The sequence below is a fragment of the Podarcis muralis genome, chromosome 5 (genome assembly GCF_964188315.1).
Source record: "Podarcis muralis chromosome 5, rPodMur119.hap1.1, whole genome shotgun sequence".
NCBI lineage: Eukaryota > Metazoa > Chordata > Lepidosauria > Squamata > Lacertidae > Podarcis > Podarcis muralis.
This window is the reverse complement of record NC_135659.1, coordinates 62,741,332-62,761,041: the sequence shown is the minus strand read 5'-3', so window position 1 is coordinate 62,761,041 and position 19,710 is coordinate 62,741,332.

Here is a 19,710-nt window from a genome sequence, read left to right as displayed (position 1 = left end):
AGGCAGATAAGCTACACAGTTGCCTCTTCAATATAGGAATCCCAAAGTTGGTTTATTTCAAATCACTGAACAAGCATACCATGTTTGCGTAAGTGAAGCTGTCATGATAAAGGGCTTCAGCTTGGAGGTTTAGTCTTCAGCTGTCTTAGATAGTGAAAAGCTACCAATAAGACCACATTTCCTTAGTACTTAATATATTGGTGCCCATTAATTACATTTTAAACTGTTGTTGCCTGCTTGGAGGCTTACATGCATGGCATGTTCTTCAAAATTACTGAAATTCCAACATTCCAAGCAATACAAATAAAAGTTTTTTAAAACAACAGATAAATCATATACTCAAGGTGCATTGGGGGGGATATTTCATGCCCCCTCCCAAATTGCCACATGTTTATTTGCTTAATGTGGAACTTTTGGGGCCAAATTCCAAGTAAGTCTGCCTCTTTTATGGCAGTGCTGGATTTCGCTAACTGCTGATTGTCTCCTCTTGAAACATGTCCAAGAAAGATGAACCTTAAACATGTACCTGCTTTATGATGTGAACTGAGGGGTTAGCATGTTTATATAATCTGTCAATTGGGATTGGTGCTTCTCACCAATAGTGGTAGTTCTTGATCTATATCCAGTACCACAATTTGGTGACTTGATAGTTATACATTTGTGGTTGCCATTATTAATATGACAGCAAGTGCTCCTATACTGTGATCCAACTCTTATTATATTGCATGGTTAAGTGCCACAGTCTTCTTGCTGCTGAGGCCTTTAAGTGGGTAACGTATCACTGGTTAGTATAAGCTATTTTGTACATGGGCTCTTGGCGTTGGGTCTTGAAACTGCTTCAGTATTTGGGTTGTACCTAGTATCTACATAACTTTGATCACTTCAATGCTTCTGTCTTCTTTAATTATGAATAATTAATAGTTTGGTTTACATGTACATTTTTTATTTTTAGTAGAAACCAGGTCATTAATAGATTGCAGAACACCCACATTTACCCCTGGGCTAATTTAATTTCAGTTTAAGTTAGAACATTTTTTTTAAAGGCAAGGATCTTTTTAAAGTCATTTTTTTAGATCCAGTAGGTACACTTGTTAGGACTAAGAATCTTATTTTCCTATAATTAAAGGCCTGCATATTTATAAAAGTCCCCCAACTCATCCATAGTTAAGTGGGAAAATAAATGGTTGGAATGTGGATAGAATCAGTAGACAAGAGTGTAGCATGAGCCTTGGAGTTGCAAGGAGCCAGTGCTAGCAGCCTCCTATGGGTTTACATTATGCTGGGATCAGCCATAAATGCCAATTTCAGCACAGCATAAAGTTGTCCAACATAAACAGGTTGAGGCTTATTCCATGACAGAGTCAGTGGCATCAATCCCGCCCAGAGTCTAATATTTGATTGGTATTGGAATGAGATTGCAGCTGACATGCACTACTGACGTGTTGCACTACGATGTTGACATGGCTGTTTGTGCTTTCAGCTGTCTGTGCTGTTGGTTTGGGGTGCTAGACCTTAACATTATGCTTTTACCTTTTGAAGGGTTCTTTACATTCACTGCATATGTTTTTTAGCCATTTTGCTATACTTCTACATTATTTCCGTTCGGAAACATTGAAACTTTTGTGTTCATCCAGTTATAGGTGCTCAGAATGGTTGATGAAAACAGATTTGTTCTGGCCAGGTGATGTTAGTTTTAAGTTCCATTTATAGCAAAGGGAAAAGTTAGAATGAAATACTTCCATTGTTTTCAACAAAGCTTGCACTACAATAATGTGCATGGCTACTCAGAACGAAGTCTGTGTCTAGTGGGGCTTTACTCCCAGAAAAATGCATAGGATTGCACCCTAGCTCATAACTAACTAGCTGGGTCAGGCTAGTGCAGATACTACATAGAATTGTCCTGTGATATTTTGACAGAAGCCTTAATTGGACAAGCCAAGTACAGTAGGGCTATGCTTCCGGAAGACACTTCCAATTTTTCCTTGGCTGAAGGAGGCAAAGGTGTAAATACAGTTGTATCTCGGAACTTGAACATAATCCATTCTGGAAGTCAGTTTGACTTCCGAAACATTTGTCTTCCAAAGTGTGGCTTCTGATAGGAAGCTCCTGCAGCCAATCGGAAGCTGTGGAAGCCCTGTTGGACATTCGGCTTCCAAAAGAACGTTCGAAAACTGGAACACTCACTTCTGGTTTTCGATCGTTCGGGAGCCGGAACGTTCGACTCCCAAGGCGTTCGGGAGCCGAGGTACAACTGTAATTCCAATTAATGTGTTTTAGGCTTTGCTTGATTGTGTCTTAAGTAGTGCATATGATGAGTGAAGCCAATGAAACAGATGGATTTTAAATAAGTAATATTGGTACTGATGTTGACTTTCAAGTCAGACTGACTAAGAGTGCAGCACACACATACCTAGGAGTGAGTCTAATTGAACTCGTGGGTTTTACTTCTGAGTAGATATGCCTAGCATTGCACTGTGAAACTAATTTAATTTTTTAAAATAGTTCTGTTTTAAGTCTCTTCCAGTAACTTTTTACAAGCCTGTGCATATAGGTCTAAAATGTGTGGAAGAATAGAGGAAATAAGTATGTGACACATTTTACACAAAATACTTAAGCTGGCCTAACACCAGGCCTAAAGCCATGTACTTTGAAGAAGTTTGCATTAAAATCAGTAGGACCTCCAATTGAATGTACCGTATTTTTTGCTCTATAAGACGCACCAGACCATAAGACGCACCTAGTTTTTGGAGGAGGAAAACAATATTCTGAACCTCAGAAAACAATATTCTGAATCTCAGAAGCCAGAACAGCAAGAAGGATCGCTGCGCAGCGATCCCTCTTGCTGTTCTGGCTTCTGGGATAGCTGTGCAGCCTTTATTCGCTCCATAAGACGCACACACATTTCCCCTTACTTTTTAGGAGGGAAAAAGTGAGTCTTATAGAGCAAAAAATACGGTATTTGAAATAAGATACAAAAGCTGTGATCTGAAAGTACTGATTTGAGTGAAATTCACTTGAATCCCTGTGGTCCTTTAGCTCAGAGTAAATTTATATTCCCGTATTTGTTCACTTAAGGCTCATCCACACTTCTGATTGCCCCAGGAAAACCTGCTGTTTACTGCTGAATCGAACCAAACATCAGTCAGGTTTTCTGTGGATTAACGTTTGCTTCAATTTAGCACTAAAGAGCAGATTTTCTGGGGGAAAGGGGGGTTGGACAAAGGCAGAACCTCTTGAAGTGAGCCTTGACTATCTCAAACTGTTGGTAGACTAAACAAAAAAAATTCCTTCCAATAGCACCTTAAAGACCAACTAAGTTAGTTCTTGGTATGAGCTTTCGTGTGCATGCACACTTCTTCAGATACCAGATATCTGAAGAAGTGTGCATGCACACGAAAGCTCATACCAAGTACTAACTTAGTTGGTCTTTAAGGTGCTACTGGAAGGAATTTTTTTGTTTGTTTGTTTTGACTATGGCAGACCAACACGGCTACCTATCTGTTGGTGGTAGACTATTATTTTGTCCTCAGTTTGCCTGGTTGAGAAATTAGTAATGTTCACAACAGTGGTGTGAAGGTGACCTATTGTTTGCATGGACAAAGATTCCCTAGGTCATTAGTTTTGTATATCTTTTCCTAGTAAATGTTAATTTTGGAAGTATATCTCAAGCTACAGTTTTATGGTTTTGCTGTGGTTTTTCAGGAGGCAACACGTGATAATGGTTAATATTGAACTAGTAGACTTTAACCCCCCTGCAGCCTATCTTTAAAAAAGTGAAAACAAGTGCAAAAGTGTTATTTTGTCTTCCTGGATTTTACCATCAGTATTATGTATGCACATTACGTTTTAATTCTTTTTGATAAAATATTTTCAAATGTAGATCAGGTTGATTTTGCTGAAAAGGAGCAGTGTACCTTCAAAGGACCATGAAAGATTGATGCATTTGAGGAGCAAAATGTTTGAAATTATACAAACTGCCTCAAAACAGACTTTTTAAACTGAAAGCCTGTTAAATCTCGCTGGCTGTTTTAATCAACCTCGGCACAAAGATGATGGTTATCTCCCGTTTCTCTTTAACATCTGGTTATCAGAGTCATGCTGCCTCTGAACATGGAGGTGCCATTTGACTTTTGCCAAATAGCCATTGATAGACCAAGCCATTTAAGCTAGCAGCCCTTACCGTATGCTTTAGTAGTAAATTCCAGTGGTTGTCTGTTAAGGTTTTTTGTACTGAATCAATCACAAATCACCAATGGGTGACCCTGAGTGCTATTATTATGAAATGAGTGGGGGGGAAATACCCTCCCAGCTTCCCCCATGCTTTGTAATCTCATAAATCGCTCATGTTTCCCTTTGCCTCTTCTAGACTAGTCCTAAACACTTAAGATTTTCCTTGTAGGGATGATACCCCCATTCCTCCAAACACCAATCAAATAGGACATAAACCTTCCTGCAGGAAATGCTGTTCTTCTGTCAGGATGTCCCATTGCCTTCAGAACTACTTTGCACAGAAAACTCAAGTATGCTGGTAAATCCGAGGCCTAGGTCACAGGCTAGAACACATTTTTAAAAATAAAAACTGTATTTATCAAATAGTCAGTGTTCCCTGTTCCTTTGTGATGTTTTTTGATTATTATTATTTTTTTAAAAAAAATACACCTGCATTGTCTTTAGAAGCTACTGTCTGCGTTCCTCTTATAGATACAGAAATATCAATTAATTCATAGGACTTCCATGTCCTGTGGAAGGAGTTGATATGAAATGTTATTCTGAAAATTATTGGTTGAAAGCATCATTACTGAACACATTCAATCTCTGGTGGAAAAGAATACATGATAGGAATTTCTAAAAATGACTATGTTGACATAGGACAATAGAAAGACAAACCTCTTCCAGTAGCTTTCTTATTTAATGTTACAATATACTATATCCTTTTATAATAGGGAAAAATGTTTTTCCTGCTGTCGTCTTCAGTCTGGAATGATGAACAGGTGCATCTATTCCTAGTCTCTGTTCAGTGCCAGCTTCTATGTACTGCTACATACAACTGCCATATTAATGTTCTGAGTGCTATCATTAACCTTGAACACTTCAGTAAATGTTGAGAACTGGGTGTGGTATAAATATTGAATGTCTAAATGTTAATGAAACGCAAACCTGTAATGTTACTTGACTGGATTATATGTTGAAGCTCTGTTCTGAGACTTGCAGATCTGGCAGCTATCACCAGCACTAACTTCCATAAGGATGAAGGAACTTCACTTACTCTTAAGCATGTGGCCTTTCGCACACTCTTATATGAGATGACTTTCTCAACTAACAGCACTTTAAAAGCTTGTCAATCAAAGTTTACAAGTTTAGTGTTTTTGCCTAGGAGTCAAGTGGTGCAGAAAGTGCATTATTAATTATTTTTCTGATATACAACATTTTAAAACTCCTGGTAACTTTCCCAATGGCACTGCATCTTGCTGTTTCATACCATTAAAGTATGTTCTGTTGAACATGTGCCCTTGAGTTTAAAGTCGTTATAGCAGCAATAAACTGTAATATTTATGCATGCATATTCAACATTGTGATCACTTGTACTTCTTTCTGCTTTTTATCTTGAATAAACATTGGTATTTGAACATGTGCATAGAGTACAAGGACTGCTGCAAACTCTACTGAAAATGTGACTCTTGCCTCTTCTACCAAAAAGTACTATTATTTAAATTTGTATACCACCCTTCATCTGTAGATCTCCGGGCAGTTCACAGCATAAAAAGACAAAATAAAAACACAGAATACATAATAAAAACCAAACCAAACCAATAAATGTCAGTTTATTTCTTGTAGTGAAATTGATGAACTATAAATGTGTTTAGATTGCCAAAGTACTTAAGTGAGTTAAATGAATGTATAAAGCTGCATTTTATTGAGTTTGACTGTTGAACCATCTAGCCTAATACAGTGGTGCCTCGCAAGACGAAATTAATTCGTTCCGCAAGTTTTGTCGTCTTGCGATTTTTTTTGTCTTGCGAAGCACGGTGTCGGAAAAGTTTTGGAAAAGCTTCAAAAATCACCAAAGTCTTCAAAAACCTCAAAAAAGGCTACCACACCACGTGCTATGAGTTGCTCCTCGAAGTCAAGTCGCAACTGTATTAACGGTGTTAAGAAAAAGGAAACAAACTTGCAAGACGTTTCCGTCTTGCGAAGCAAGCCCATAGGGAAAATCGTCTTGCGAAGCAGCTCAAAAAACAAAAAACCCTTTCGTCTTGTGAGTTTTCCGTCTTGCGAGGCATTCGTCTTGCGAGATACCACTGTATTGTCTGTTCGTAGTTTCATCAGCTCTCCAGGGTGTCGAGCGGACATGATGCCTGTCACCTACTACCTCATCCCTCCCTTCCTTCAGTTAAATTAATGGAACTTGGCTCTCCTATGTGCAATACGTGTGCTCTCCATTTGAGCTTTGGCCATCAATGCATTTGATGCCATATGGCTTACTTGTATGGTAGGCATTGATGAGCAACTATGAAGCACTCCTAGAATATTATAAAATGTGAGCAACTTATGGGAGGTAATCGTGCTTTATAAAAGGGATGCTTTCCCTTCATTTGAAAAACAGCAACAGAATTGTTCAGTTTCTTTGATCTCATGCTCTGGAAATGACCGTGATTTGGGTCAGAAAACAAAATACATCAATATCTTTTAAACAGTACATCTCACTTGCATGGCACATTGCATGTCTGTGAGGGAAGGAGAGCTTGTAAAAATCGATTGGAACTGATCTCTAGTGTAAAATTAGCAATAATCTGTATTGTTGCTGCAAGGAGCACAAACTCCTGGGTCATAGAGTACAGTGTGAAGAAGGTGTGCCTGTGCAATCTTTGGCTTGGCATTCTTTCCCTCGCTCCCACATTTATTCCCCTAAGAGTGGCAGGTGGGAGAATGAATAATGTTTTATTCTAATGCTCCTTTAGCTGGTCTTATTGCAATTGCACATCAGAAATACAGGATCTTTTTTTTTCCTTCCCTGGAAGAATTACAAAATTGTAAATCTACAATATGGCAATGAATGTCTTAACTTTTTGAAAAACTATATTTTTAAGGTCAATCGAAACATTAATTTGGTGTGTAAAACTTGTAATCACTCGGCTAGTTATCAAGCCTTCTATCCAGGTTATTAACTGTACTGATGCTTGGTCTTTACAAATTTAATCATTACTAGACACTTGGTTAACTGAAAATGTTTACATTTTAAGCAAGATTAATTGGGATTTTACTATTATGCTCGATTAAAGCTAGTCACAAGCTTTTGAATGCTAAGTCTTGTTTCTAGAGACCAAAAGAAATGTTTATAGGTACTTAACATGCAGGAGACTTCCAACAGCAGAGGGCGTCTCAATATTCATACTGTACAGTATTTCTGACACCAAAAGAAAGGCAATAAAAGTCTCAAGTTTTCTTTGGAGTGTATTGTTCTAAAACTTGTATACTGTCATGTGGCTCACTACTAGAGCCATTAGGGTAGCTCTCAGCACTCCAAACAGAAATGACAGCTGATTGAAAACAATAAAAAAGAGCAAAGCAACTCATTGCATGAAGTGATTAAATGCAGATCGGTTGAATGCAGAACAAACAGCTCTTGGTCGTTTCCTTAAGACTAGAGGGGCTTTGGGCATAAGCCATTCTACAGCTTATGCTCACTTGTGCATGGAAGTATATTAACTCAGCTGCAAGAAGGTGCTCACTTGTGCAAAGGGTCTCCTGCTACTGTAGGTCTTTGCTTTAGCAAGGTTTACCTCGCCTGGGCTGGTTCACTCCAGTGGAGATCCCTTTGTGGTTTGGATTGTGCGCGAGCACACACGTCCGCAATTTCTGGCATCTGTGCAGATGCAATTTTCAGCATTGCGCATGCGCAGACGCAATTTCTGGCTCAGCAGAAGTGAGTCCCTGCACCGTGCTGGTTTAGTGCAGCACGTGGGGACTCGCCAAGCAGGCGGCTTGGTTCAGGGGCAGCTCGTGGGCCGGTTAAACGATCCCCCATGGGCCGCTTGTGGCCCATGGGCTTTAGGTTGCCTACCCCTGCTTTAGCTGCTGGCTGGATAAAATCTGTGAGAAGCTAACAGTGAACGTCTGACTGCTGCCATTCTAGTGGGATTCAGCGCTCTGCTCATTATTAACAAAGCCTTTTAATTTAAAATGTTTTTCCACAAAAGCAGTGTAACTTGTTTTCAAAGATCTAGCTGCTCCCTGTGGGTTAATGTTTGATGCTCGTACTTCAAATGGTGTTAGTCCTATTTTCAGACTATAGCACATTTTAGCAGCCTGGGGTTGTATACCTTTGAATCATGAATAATGAAACTTTCCTCTCCCCCCCCCCCCACTTTTCATGTTACTAAAAATGATACATTATGATAAGGAGTACCAATATATGTACAAAATCAGTTGTGGATTTTTGTTCAGTAACCACAATCTGCGCTTCGCTTCTTTAAATGAAGTTTGCTGCTGGAATTAAAGTTAAAACATGGATGAAATCCAGAGTAAAGGCCACAACAAAATTTACCTGCATACTGGTTTGACCAGCAGCTGAGGCGATAAATCTTAACCATTATGTATCATTTCAGGGCTGAGTCCTAAAACTATTCTTTTTCTTGTATGTCTGTTTATTTTCTCTGTTTCAAATCTCTAGAGTTAAAAATGCCTCAGGTTACAAACACTTCAGGTTACAAACTCCGCTAACCTGGAAGAGTTACCTCGAGTTGAGAACTTTGCCCCAGGATGAGAACGGAAATCGTGTGCCGGTGGCACAGCGGCAGCAAGAGGCCCCATTAGCGAAAGCACACCTCTGGTTAAGAACAGTTGCAGGTTAAGTACGGATCTCCGGAACAAATTAAGTTTGTAACTAGAGGTACCACTGTACTGTACATGCTAATTATATTAAGATGACTCATCCATTATGACAGGACCCTGTGAAAAGCAGACACTGGGCTACTGGTCTCTTTCCCGTGGACTATGGGAATTCTGGCTGTGGGGTTCTTGCAAACAATGCTGAGCAGGGAGATCTTCGTCAGATCCAGCAAGGTACTTCATATGTTGTTAAACAAGGCTTCATACCTGGAGAATCACTTAACTCAGATAAAACTCTTAGGAGATCCTGCATATGCAGTCTTGTTTCATAAACCATCATTTGAACACAGGAATTCTAGTTAAAAGCCCTGTTCCAAGAAATAAACAACTATGACTTCTGGAAGACATCTGAAGGCAGGCCTGTTTAGGGAAGTTTTTATTGTTTGATGTTTTGTGTTTTTAATATTCTGTTGGGAGCCGCCCAGAGTGGCTGGGGAAAGCGAGCCAGATGGGCGAGGTATAAATAAATTAGTAGTAGTAGTAGCAGTAGTAGTATATAAAGTAAAATATGTTAAGGCACTTTTGTGATTGTGGCACTAGATTTACAGAATTTTACTGAGATGACCTGCTAAATCTCTCTTGTTCAGAAACCCTTGGGCAAAACGGCATTTGTGGCATGTGATGTTTTCTGTTGCAGTTTTTTATATTTTATGGCTTTTGTTAGTTTTCTTGGCATTTATTTTGAAAAGAAAGGCGGAATGATAATTTTAGAGGTAAAGTGGAATTGTGAGTTCCATTGCTGAGAATATACGGACCAAGTATTTTGAATCAACTGCCGTATTTTTCGCTCTATAAGACGCACCAGACCATAAGACGCACCTAGTTTTTGGAGGAGGAAAACAAGAAAAAAAAATTTGAATCCCAGAAGCCAGAACATCAAGAGGGATCGTTGTGCAGCAAAAGCAACAATCCCTCTTGCTGTTCTGGCTTCTGGGATAGCTGCGCAGCCTGCATTCGCTCCATAAGACGCACACACATTTCCCCTAACTTTTTAGGAGGGAAAAAGTGAGTTTTATAGAGCAAAAAATACGACAATACAAAATTAGAACACACTTTAGAAAGTGTCCTGTGCCATTGGAGCTGTGCTGCAGCATTTCAGATCAAACATACTGCTTCTTTTCTCTTGTCTTGAGGAGTTCACCATAGTCTGTTTTATAGAAGGAAAGGAACCAAGTGACACACAGATATATCTCCAGACACATGGAAATACTTATTGTTAGTGTTAAGCTTAATTTCATAATCCTTTCCTTAGACACAGTATGTTTTTAAAAATTCTTAACCAATCTGTAAGACCTACCACTATGAGCTCCATATTTCCAAAGGACGAGCAAGACAGCTGTAGGCAGAACTTATACAAAAAACAGCAGGCCAGTCCAGTGGCCCATGCACTGGCCATTAATCACAACACAGTGACTCATGAATGACAGCCTTTGGAGCATCCTGAAAGTTATCTATCTAGTCCTTCGACCTCATCAAACTGTTGATGCCAAGATTGGTACCTCTCAAATACTGAGCTTCTTCAGGACAAATATTGCCTGTTAAGTGGTGGCTAAAAGTAGTTCATTTTGCAGTGCAGTATACCCCGCTGATCACAGCACTCTAGGGACCATCTCGTCAGGAAGTCCGTTCCATACTATTGCAATGTGGGTACTAATTCAAAGGTTATCTTGCTGGACTAACAGGAAGCAAATTGCTGTTTGATTTTTATTCACTTTCACAACCTACTTCAGGGAGTGTTGTACTGGTTGAGCTGGAATAAATGTTGAGTTTTCCCTCTCCCCTTCCATCAAGTACTTTTTAGTTAATAATTAAGAAAATGGAATGCTAAGCATATGCAGAGGTGACATTTGTGTTCCAACTTAGAATAATACTTCAGTGATGTGGAAAGAAAGAGGAGACAGTGTTGGGCGGAGGAGGGGGCCCCTGTTTGTCCTAACTTCCACATGGTAACATTTATTAAAATTTGTGTTCATCTTTAAAATTAATAATACAGCTCCTCCTCTCCTCTCCAGCATTTGCATTTGGACTAGTTTCCACTACTTTTTTAAAAAATTGAAAACCCAACATCCAGCATGCTGTCTTTTAAAAAGGTAAGGGACCCCTGACAGTTAAGTCCAGTCGCAGATGACTCGGGTTGCCGCACTCATCTCACTTTATAGGTCAAGGGAGCCAGCGTTTGTCTGCATACAGTTTTTCCAGGTCATGTGGCCAGCATGACTAAACCGCTTCTGACACAACAGGACACTGACGAGTGCCAGAGTGCACGGAAACGCCATTATTTACCTTTCCACTGGAGCGGTACCTATTTATCTACTTGCACTTTTTGGCGTGCTTTCGAACTGCTAGGTTGGCAGGAGCTGGGACCGAGCAATGGGAGCTCACCATGTCGCAGGGATTCGAACCGCTGCCCTTCTGATCGGCAAGCCCAAGAGGCTCAGTGGTTTAGACCACAGCGCCACCCGCATCCCTATGGTGTCCTTTAGGTGTTCCTAATTCTGAATGAAGCTGGTGTGATGTGAACAGCTAGGTGGCAAAGTGCCATGGAACTCACTAAAAAGCCCATTGTGCTGTAAAGCACTAATGTGAACGCACCCGGAATTCAACAAAGAAGAGACCATAAAGTTCAGCACTTAATAGACAGCACATTAAATTCTATGCTGAGAACAAATCTTAGAAGTTGAAGCCGCACTTGAGGAGTGAAGCTGCGTAGCTGTGTAACCATGAAGATGCTCGTGAGCAGGGGTGGAGTCTGGTATTTCGAATTTCAGCATTGTGCTGTGCAAGGCCAAAATTCAGCGCCCACTGCCCCTCGCCTTCCATTCTGCTCAATTGACCATGTTGTAGTTGCAACACCCCTGCAGTATTGCATGCAACGCCCATGTCCAGTGCAGTAGAACCGACTGAGCTTCCCTAAATCTGTCTCTGTCATGAGAGGGTCTGAGAAAGACTCTCCTCCCTGGAAGAGAGGGGAGTGGTTGTGGGTGGGAGCCCGAACTCCGCCACTAGCAGGGGGCGTTAGCCCCCTGCCTCCTCCTCTCACCTGGCTGGCGCCCACGCCCCTCGGCAGGCACCCAACCAGGTGCCTCCGAGGGGGCGTTTACAGCAGCCTTTTGCTGCGGCGCCAGCCTCTCCTCGGCCTCATTCTTCTCCGTCATCTCGTCGCGAGTCACCCACCCTCCACTCCCTTTTAGCTCAGGGTCTTAGTTCATTGGCCTTGCTATGGACCTTAGGTTGGTCGCCCTGGTTGTCCAGGGGGCCTGGTAGGAATTTTTCCATTTGGCATTAGGCTTTTTGGTTTTTTCGCCTACCTCGTAGCAATCGTCACAACTTTTGTGGTATTGGTGGGTAGGTTAGGCATTGGAATAATGTGTTGTGGTGTGTCGAAGGGCTAGGTGTGGCCATTGCCTATGCCTTCAATTTTTGGGTATTCCGTTAAAGGAATCTGGCGGTCGTGTACTCTGTCCGATGCCTGCTTGGCGGGAGGCCATGGCACAACCCTCGGTGACATCAGGGGGGAGCCTATAGTTGGATTAGCATCAACAGGCTCCACCTACTGGTGAATAAACCCCCTTGTTTTAGACATCCAATGCCTAAGCCAATACCTTTTCACTTTCAAAGTTGTGGCCTTTTCTTGCCCATTAACCTTATATCACGTGTCCTTGCGTATTCATTCCACATTGCGGGGGTCGGGTCCTCGAACCACAAACTGTTGTTACGAGAGTTATTTGCTATGTAGTTTCTTGCTTTTAGGCTTCATTTAACAAATTTGGAAAATACATTCTATACCCATAGTTGAAAATTGGTATATACAAGGGCTGCTATTGTTAGGATATTTCCGTTCCACCTTAAGAGGGAGCAGGCTTTGAGAGTCACAGAGTCTGCGCATGTCCTAGTCACAGGATGTTTATGCTTGCTGTTTCCTTTCGATTTCAGTCGGTCGGAGTCACTGACTCAGAACGGTCATGTTTTCCCTTTGTTCTGTTCAACGCTAAATAAACTGTAAATATACTCTCCTGCTGTGCATCTTTTGCTGTGTGGAGTCTGCTGAAAGAGTGTGCACCAGCCTAGGAATGTGGATCCAAAGGCTTCGTGTCGCTAAATGATACTGCGTGACTGCGTGACTACGGGAGGCAGATGGATGTCCGGCAGCCGGCTTGGGGCCAGATGGACGTTATCTCCCTGGCAGTATCCCAACAACAAGGTTATGGGCCCAGATTCACAGCACCTACAGGAGAGTAAAGCTGCAACAGACTGCGTTTGAGAGGTATGTGAAAAGCGAAAGCAGCGAGAGCGGAGGCTTTTCTGTTTACCTCAACAAGGAGCCTTTGAACTCCGGCAAGGCTTAATTGGCCTGGGAGCCAAGCCAGGGAGTTCGTGATTAATGGGCTGCCGAGATAATAAGTCTTTGAAGGCATAAAGACTTGGGCTCACGTAAAGACCTGAAATGGATCTTTTACAATCCTCAGAAGTAGCTCCGTGTCCACCGAAGTTACATGGGCAGAATTATGAAACCTGGGCAAAATGGTGTGAGAGTTTGCTGCGTCAGTTTAGGGTGTGGCATACCGTGAGTGAGGCCCCCCCAGTTCCTCTGACAGAGAGATGGAAAGCCGATGATTCGAGGGCGATAGACGTAATAGTCTTATCCGTATCTCTTGAGGAAATTAAGACGCTGGCTGGCAACACCACTGCACGTGGAATGTGGTATGCGTTGCTGAAAGCACACAAGTCAGTCGTCCCAGCCCAGAGTTTGACTGCATCGGAGGTCCTGGCTGTTTCCCAGAATGCGAGTGAATGCAGGGATGCTGAGGGCACCGGTTGCAAGCTGCAGGGGGAGCAGACTGTGATGTCATCCCAGGCAGCATTCCAGCCTCCAGGGGGAGCCAAGGAGTCGGCAGCTGAGAGCTCTGTTTCTCGTGAGAACCAAGGTCATCGCCTTTGCAGAGGCCGGAAAGGCAAAGGTAAACAGGCGTCTGCAGATGGCCCGAAGCAGAAGGGGGGTGAAGAGCCCGCGCCAGTGGAAAACAAGGCTTTGTTAGCTGGCACTGCTTCACCAAAGGCTAAAGGCACGTCTGCTGACCAGAAGCAGGGGGGCAAGCTGCAAAAGCCCACGCCAGTGGAAGACAAGGCTATGTTAGCTGGCACAGCTTCACCAAAGGCTAAAGGCACGTCTGCTGGCCAGGAGCAGCAGGGGGGCAAGCTGCAAAAGCCCAAGCAAGTGGAAAACAAGGGTTTGCTTGCTGTGAAGGCTGCTCCAACAGCCAAAGGCAGCTTTGTTGTTGATTCGGGCTGTACCCGCCACATCTCAAAGGATCGGCACCTCTTTATCTCCTTCAAGCCTCAGGAAGGTGAGATCCACCTGGCTGATGGAAGGACGTTGCAAATTGCAGGAGAAGGGACTGTGAAACTTGCAAGTTTGCATACAACCATCAGTAATGTTCTGTATGTTCCTGGAGCTGCAAGCAATTTGTTGAGCGTCCCGCAGCTTACTGGACGTGGTTTTCAGATTTCCTTCAAGAGGAGCATCTGTGTCATCAGTAAAGGCAAAGAGGACTATTTGCATGCAAAGTTTATGGATGGTTTGTTCCATATAACTTATGAGGACACTGCTGTTGTATCTAATGCTGATTCTTGTTGTGTTGCACAAACTAACAAAGTTCTTCATGCAGGTTGCATTCATGAAGCGCATCGAAGGTTTGGTCACCTCTCTTGGAAGGCACTGGCCAAGATGCCAGAGGTGGTTGAGGGTTTGAACATCAAACCCTGTAAATTTCATATGAAATGTGTATCTTGTGCAGAGAACAAGGTGAAGGTTGCTCCAAAAGGCAAAGAGTCTAGCAGGCAGGCTTCCAAGCCCTACCAGCTAGTGCACGCAGACCTGGTTGGGCCACTTACGCCCTCTTTAGGAGGAGCAAGGTTCTTCATGGTTCTAATTGATTCTTTTTCTAGGTACATTCATGTGTTTTTGCTCGAACAGAAATCGCAAGCGTTTCCGAAGTTTAAGGCATTCTGTGCTTGGTTGGAGAATGCTCACGGTAAACGTATTTCCTGTCTATTTACCGATCGGGGCGGGGAATTCACTTCTCAGCAGTTTGAAGCTTTCCTGACTGAGAAGGGAATCCAGCATGACATGTCAACCCCCAGATCGCCATGGATGAATGGGCTTGCGGAGAGAGCAAATCAGACATTGCTGCAAGGAATGAAAACCTTGTTGCATGATGCCAATCTCCCTGATAAGTTTTGGGGGGAGGCTTTGGGGAATCTGGTTTACTCCGTTAATCGCAGATTGTCATCACCCATTGGTTGTACCCCCTATGAGAAGATGTTTGGCAAGAAACCCAACACCAAACACATGAGAATATTTGGTTCTGACATGTGGGTACGCACCCCACAAACCAACAAGCTTGGGAAGCGTGGGGCACATGGTTTGTTCATGGGGTACGAAAAAGGTGCATACAGGGTATGGATGACTGACTCTAAATCCATAAAGTTCACAAGGAGTGTTGAGTACAATCCTAAGTGGGGGGAAAATGTGGGAATTTTCCAGAGTTACCCAGAGGAGGATGAAGGTGATGTGAAGAAAGCAGATCATGCTGAGAAAGCTGAGGAAACTGAGGATGAGGATGATGATGATGATGATGATGATCAGAGTTCGGATTCCAGTTCAGTGGGCGGCGCTGCTGCTGATGTCAGTGAGAGTGATGACACAGCAGACTACAAGAGTGCAAAGGCCTCAGTCAGACCATCTGATGCGTCTGACAATGAACTGGAAGAACCACTGTTCACCATTGGTCATTTTTCTCCTAAGAAAGAGGAGATGAGTCCAGAAGACTTGCGTTTAGTACGTAGGTCTGAAAGGGCGACCAAAGGCAGACCTCCAAAGAGATTTGCTGATGAGTTTGCTAAGACTGCAACTGCTGTTCTTAGTAGCTCAGAGAAGGTGTGGGAACCTTCAAGCTTCAAAGAGGTTCAGGAGTTAACCTCTAAAGATGCTGAGCCTTGGCATAATGCCATGAAGGCTGAAGTTGATTCCTTGAACAGGAACCAAACTTGGGAACTGGTACCGATAGTCCCAGGTATGAGACTGGTTGGCAGCAAATGGGTCTTCAAGGCCAAGACAGACCAGAATGGCAAGGTTGTCAGACACAAAGCCAGATTGGTTGCCAGAGGTTTTTCACAGGTACCAGGACAGGATTACCACGAGACCTACTCTCCCACTGTCAAATATGAGAGCATTCGGCTGATGCTCAAGATTGCTGCGGAGGAGAAACTGCATGTTTCCCACCACGACATTAATACAGCTTTTTTGTACGGGATTTTGAACGAAGAGCTGTTCATGCTTCCACCAGATGGGATGGAGATACAGAAGGGAATGGTCTGTAAATTGCGGAAATCCTTGTATGGTCTCAAGCAGAGTGCTAGGTGTTGGAACACAAAACTCACTGAAACATTGCTTTCTCTAGGTTTTCACCAGGGCAAAGCTGATCCATGTGTGTTTGTCAAGGAGGAGGGGCAAAACAAACTGTATTGTTTATGTTTTGTTGATGATCTTCTGATGTTTTGGAAGAATCAGGCTTTCTATCAAAGCACCCTAGCTCAGCTGAAGGAGCACTTTGACATGAAGGATCTTGGTGAGGTATCCAACTATCTTTCTCTGCAGGTGGAGAAGGACCAAGCAGGTAATTTTCTGGTACACCAAACACAGAAAATTGCTGATGTATTAACCAGGTTGAATTTGGTTGATGCAAACCCAACAGACACACCGATGGTGACAGGTTACCAGGTAGACAGTACTGCTGAAGCGTTTTCTGACACAACGCTATACAGATGCGTTCTAGGCAAGCTGAATTTTATTGCCAGATGTTCAAGACCTGACATAGCTGTAAGCTGTAATCTGCTTAGCAGACATGCCAACAATCCTACGGTTCAGGATTGGAAAGCTCTGAAGCGCATAGCCCGCTATTTGAAAGGGACTATGCACTACAGGCTGAGGTTCACCAGTCAGAAGACTGGAGGTCTTGAAATCTTTGCAGATGCAAGTTTTGGAAGTGACACCACGGATGGTACAAGCACTTCTGGTGTGTGCTACATGTACAACCACTGCCTGTTTGACTGGTTGTGCAAGAAGCAAACAACAGTGAGCCTAAGTTCCTGTGAAGCAGAACTCAATGCTCTGTCATTTTCACTCATGGATTGTGAATGGTTGATGCAACTGTTTAAGGACATCGGGGTTTCTGTGAAATGTCCTATACAAGTGTATCAAGACAATAGATCGTGTTTGGCTTTGCTGAACTCCGAGAGTTGCAAGCAAAGAACCAAGTACTTGCAGATTAAGCTACATCGTGCAAGAGAGTGTATTCAGAAAGGACTGATTCGGGTGTCCTACATGGCAGGAAATGAAATTCCTGCTGATCTGTTGTCTAAGGTTGTTAACAAAGAACAACTTAAGGTTTATGTACAAAGGTTGCAATTGAGTGAACCACAGGTACTGCAGGTTACACGGAAAGGGGGAGGATGTTAGGATATTTCCGTTCCACCTTAAGAGGGAGCAGGCTTTGAGAGTCACAGAGTCTGCGCATGTCCTAGTCACAGGATGTTTATGCTTGCTGTTTCCTTTCGATTTCAGTCGGTCGGAGTCACTGACTCAGAACGGTCATGTTTTCCCTTTGTTCTGTTCAACGCTAAATAAACTGTAAATATACTCTCCTGCTGTGCATCTTTTGCTGTGTGGAGTCTGCTGAAAGAGTGTGCACCAGCCTAGGAATGTGGATCCAAAGGCTTCGTGTCGCTAAATGATACTGCGTGACTGCGTGACTACGGGAGGCAGATGGATGTCCGGCAGCCGGCTTGGGGCCAGATGGACGTTATCTCCCTGGCAGTATCCCAACAGCTATATGTTCTGGATTAAAATGGCGTCCTGGATTAAAATTCTTGTAGCTTTTACTAAAAAGCTCAACAATTTTGGTGGGTTTTCTAAAAGCTCAGCAAACTTTACTTTTTGAAATACGGCATCCCTAGTGTAGACTATATTTTATACCTGTCTGTTAAATAATGAGTTATATATAATTCAGTGAGACTTGGCTGCCTTTTTCCTAGAATTTTTCAAAATTAGACCGTAATATTCTATTGGGATCTTACCAACATTTCTTTGTTCAAATATCCATTCCCCTTTGCTCTGTTTTATGTTTTAAAGTCTCTTGCCCTTTTCTGAAAAATGTGGAATTGAGAAGAGTAAATGTGGAATTGATAAGTAGCTTATCTTTTCTTCACTCCACTATTCAAATCTTTGTTAATCTGTAAAATTAAGTAAATCATAGCTGCTGGGCAATTTGTTCTCATTATTGGACTACAGTAGGCTCCCAGTATTTGTATAGTGGTCATTTGCTACATTTTAGCTGTGTTTTATCTACAATTTTTATTATGTACACCACTGAGAGAGTTCTGTGTTTAAGCAGTCCATAAATCTTTATAAACAGCCAATGGAAGGATGACAATAATTTTTCATGCTCAGGTTGAATTCTTGTATATGCCTGGTGCTGGGGAAATGTTTGTAAAGCACAGCCCAAGCTTGATTCATGAGCAATTTGTGAAAGAACCAGCCTCTTCAGCTTTTCCTGTTGCCGATTTGTAAAGCACGCCATGTTAAATCACCTAGGACAATAAATCTGATGAACTAATATATTTTAAGCCACATCCTAGAAGGAACTAATTAATAGGTAGGAATATATTAGAGTCAAAGCTATGAGTTTCTCTTTTGAAGGTGTCACTAGCAAACTATGCAGAAGAGCGACATGCCAAATGAAGGTGGTGCCTCCCAGTGAAATGTATGAGGCAAAAGAAAGGCACTTGTGCATCTGAAAATATAGGCAGCTTATTGCCATCTCTCAAGTAGCCCAGCAGCCTTGAGAGCACGACAAAGAAAGGTTGTGTTCCATTCATTAATTGGTTGGTGGGATGGGAGGTTGCAAAGTTGATATTGCCACCATTCTTACTCTCTTTGATGTGTTCTGAAGTGGGTGGGGTGGGGGAGGGACAGCAAATGACAGAAAGAGAAACAGAAATAACCTGTAAACACTCTCTCTCTCTCTCTCTCTCTCTCTCTCTCTCTCTCTCTCTATATATATATATATATATATGAACTAATCATAGGACTGCTAAACTGGACTTCATTGAGACTTCATTTGGTTTGTATTTTGGGTTGGAAATACTTGGTTTCCTAATATTTGCAATACCAGGACTGTTTATGCAGAGGTAAATCCCACATAGGTCAGTGGGTTACTGGGTTTGCTCTCAGCAAAGTGCATATAGGAATGCAAGTCTGGTCACTTTACTCCAATTCTGAAGGCCCACTGGTGCCACTATTTTCTTAAGCCACAAGAATTCTGCCACTGTTGCTGCAATTGGGTTTCCTGCTTCTGCTCCACATATTCATATGTATAAACGGCTATCTCATCACTAGAGACTGGTTCACCAGCCAAGGGCATAGCAGCAGGCACTTTTGCTCACTTAGGATATGCATGCAAGTGGACATAAAGGTAAAGGGACCCCTGACCATTAGGTCCAGTCGCAGACAACTCTGGGGTTGCGGCGCTTATCTTGCTTTATTGGCCGAGGGAGCCGGCGTACAGCTTCCGGGTCATGTGGCCAGCATGACTAAGCCACTTCTGGCAAACCAGAGCAGCGCACGGAAACACTGTTTACCTTCCCGCTGGAGCGGTACCTATTTATCTACTTTGTGCTTTTGAACTGCTAGGTTGGCAGGAGCAAGGACCAAGCAACGGGAGTTCACCCATCGTGGGGATTTGAACCTGCCAACCTTCTGAT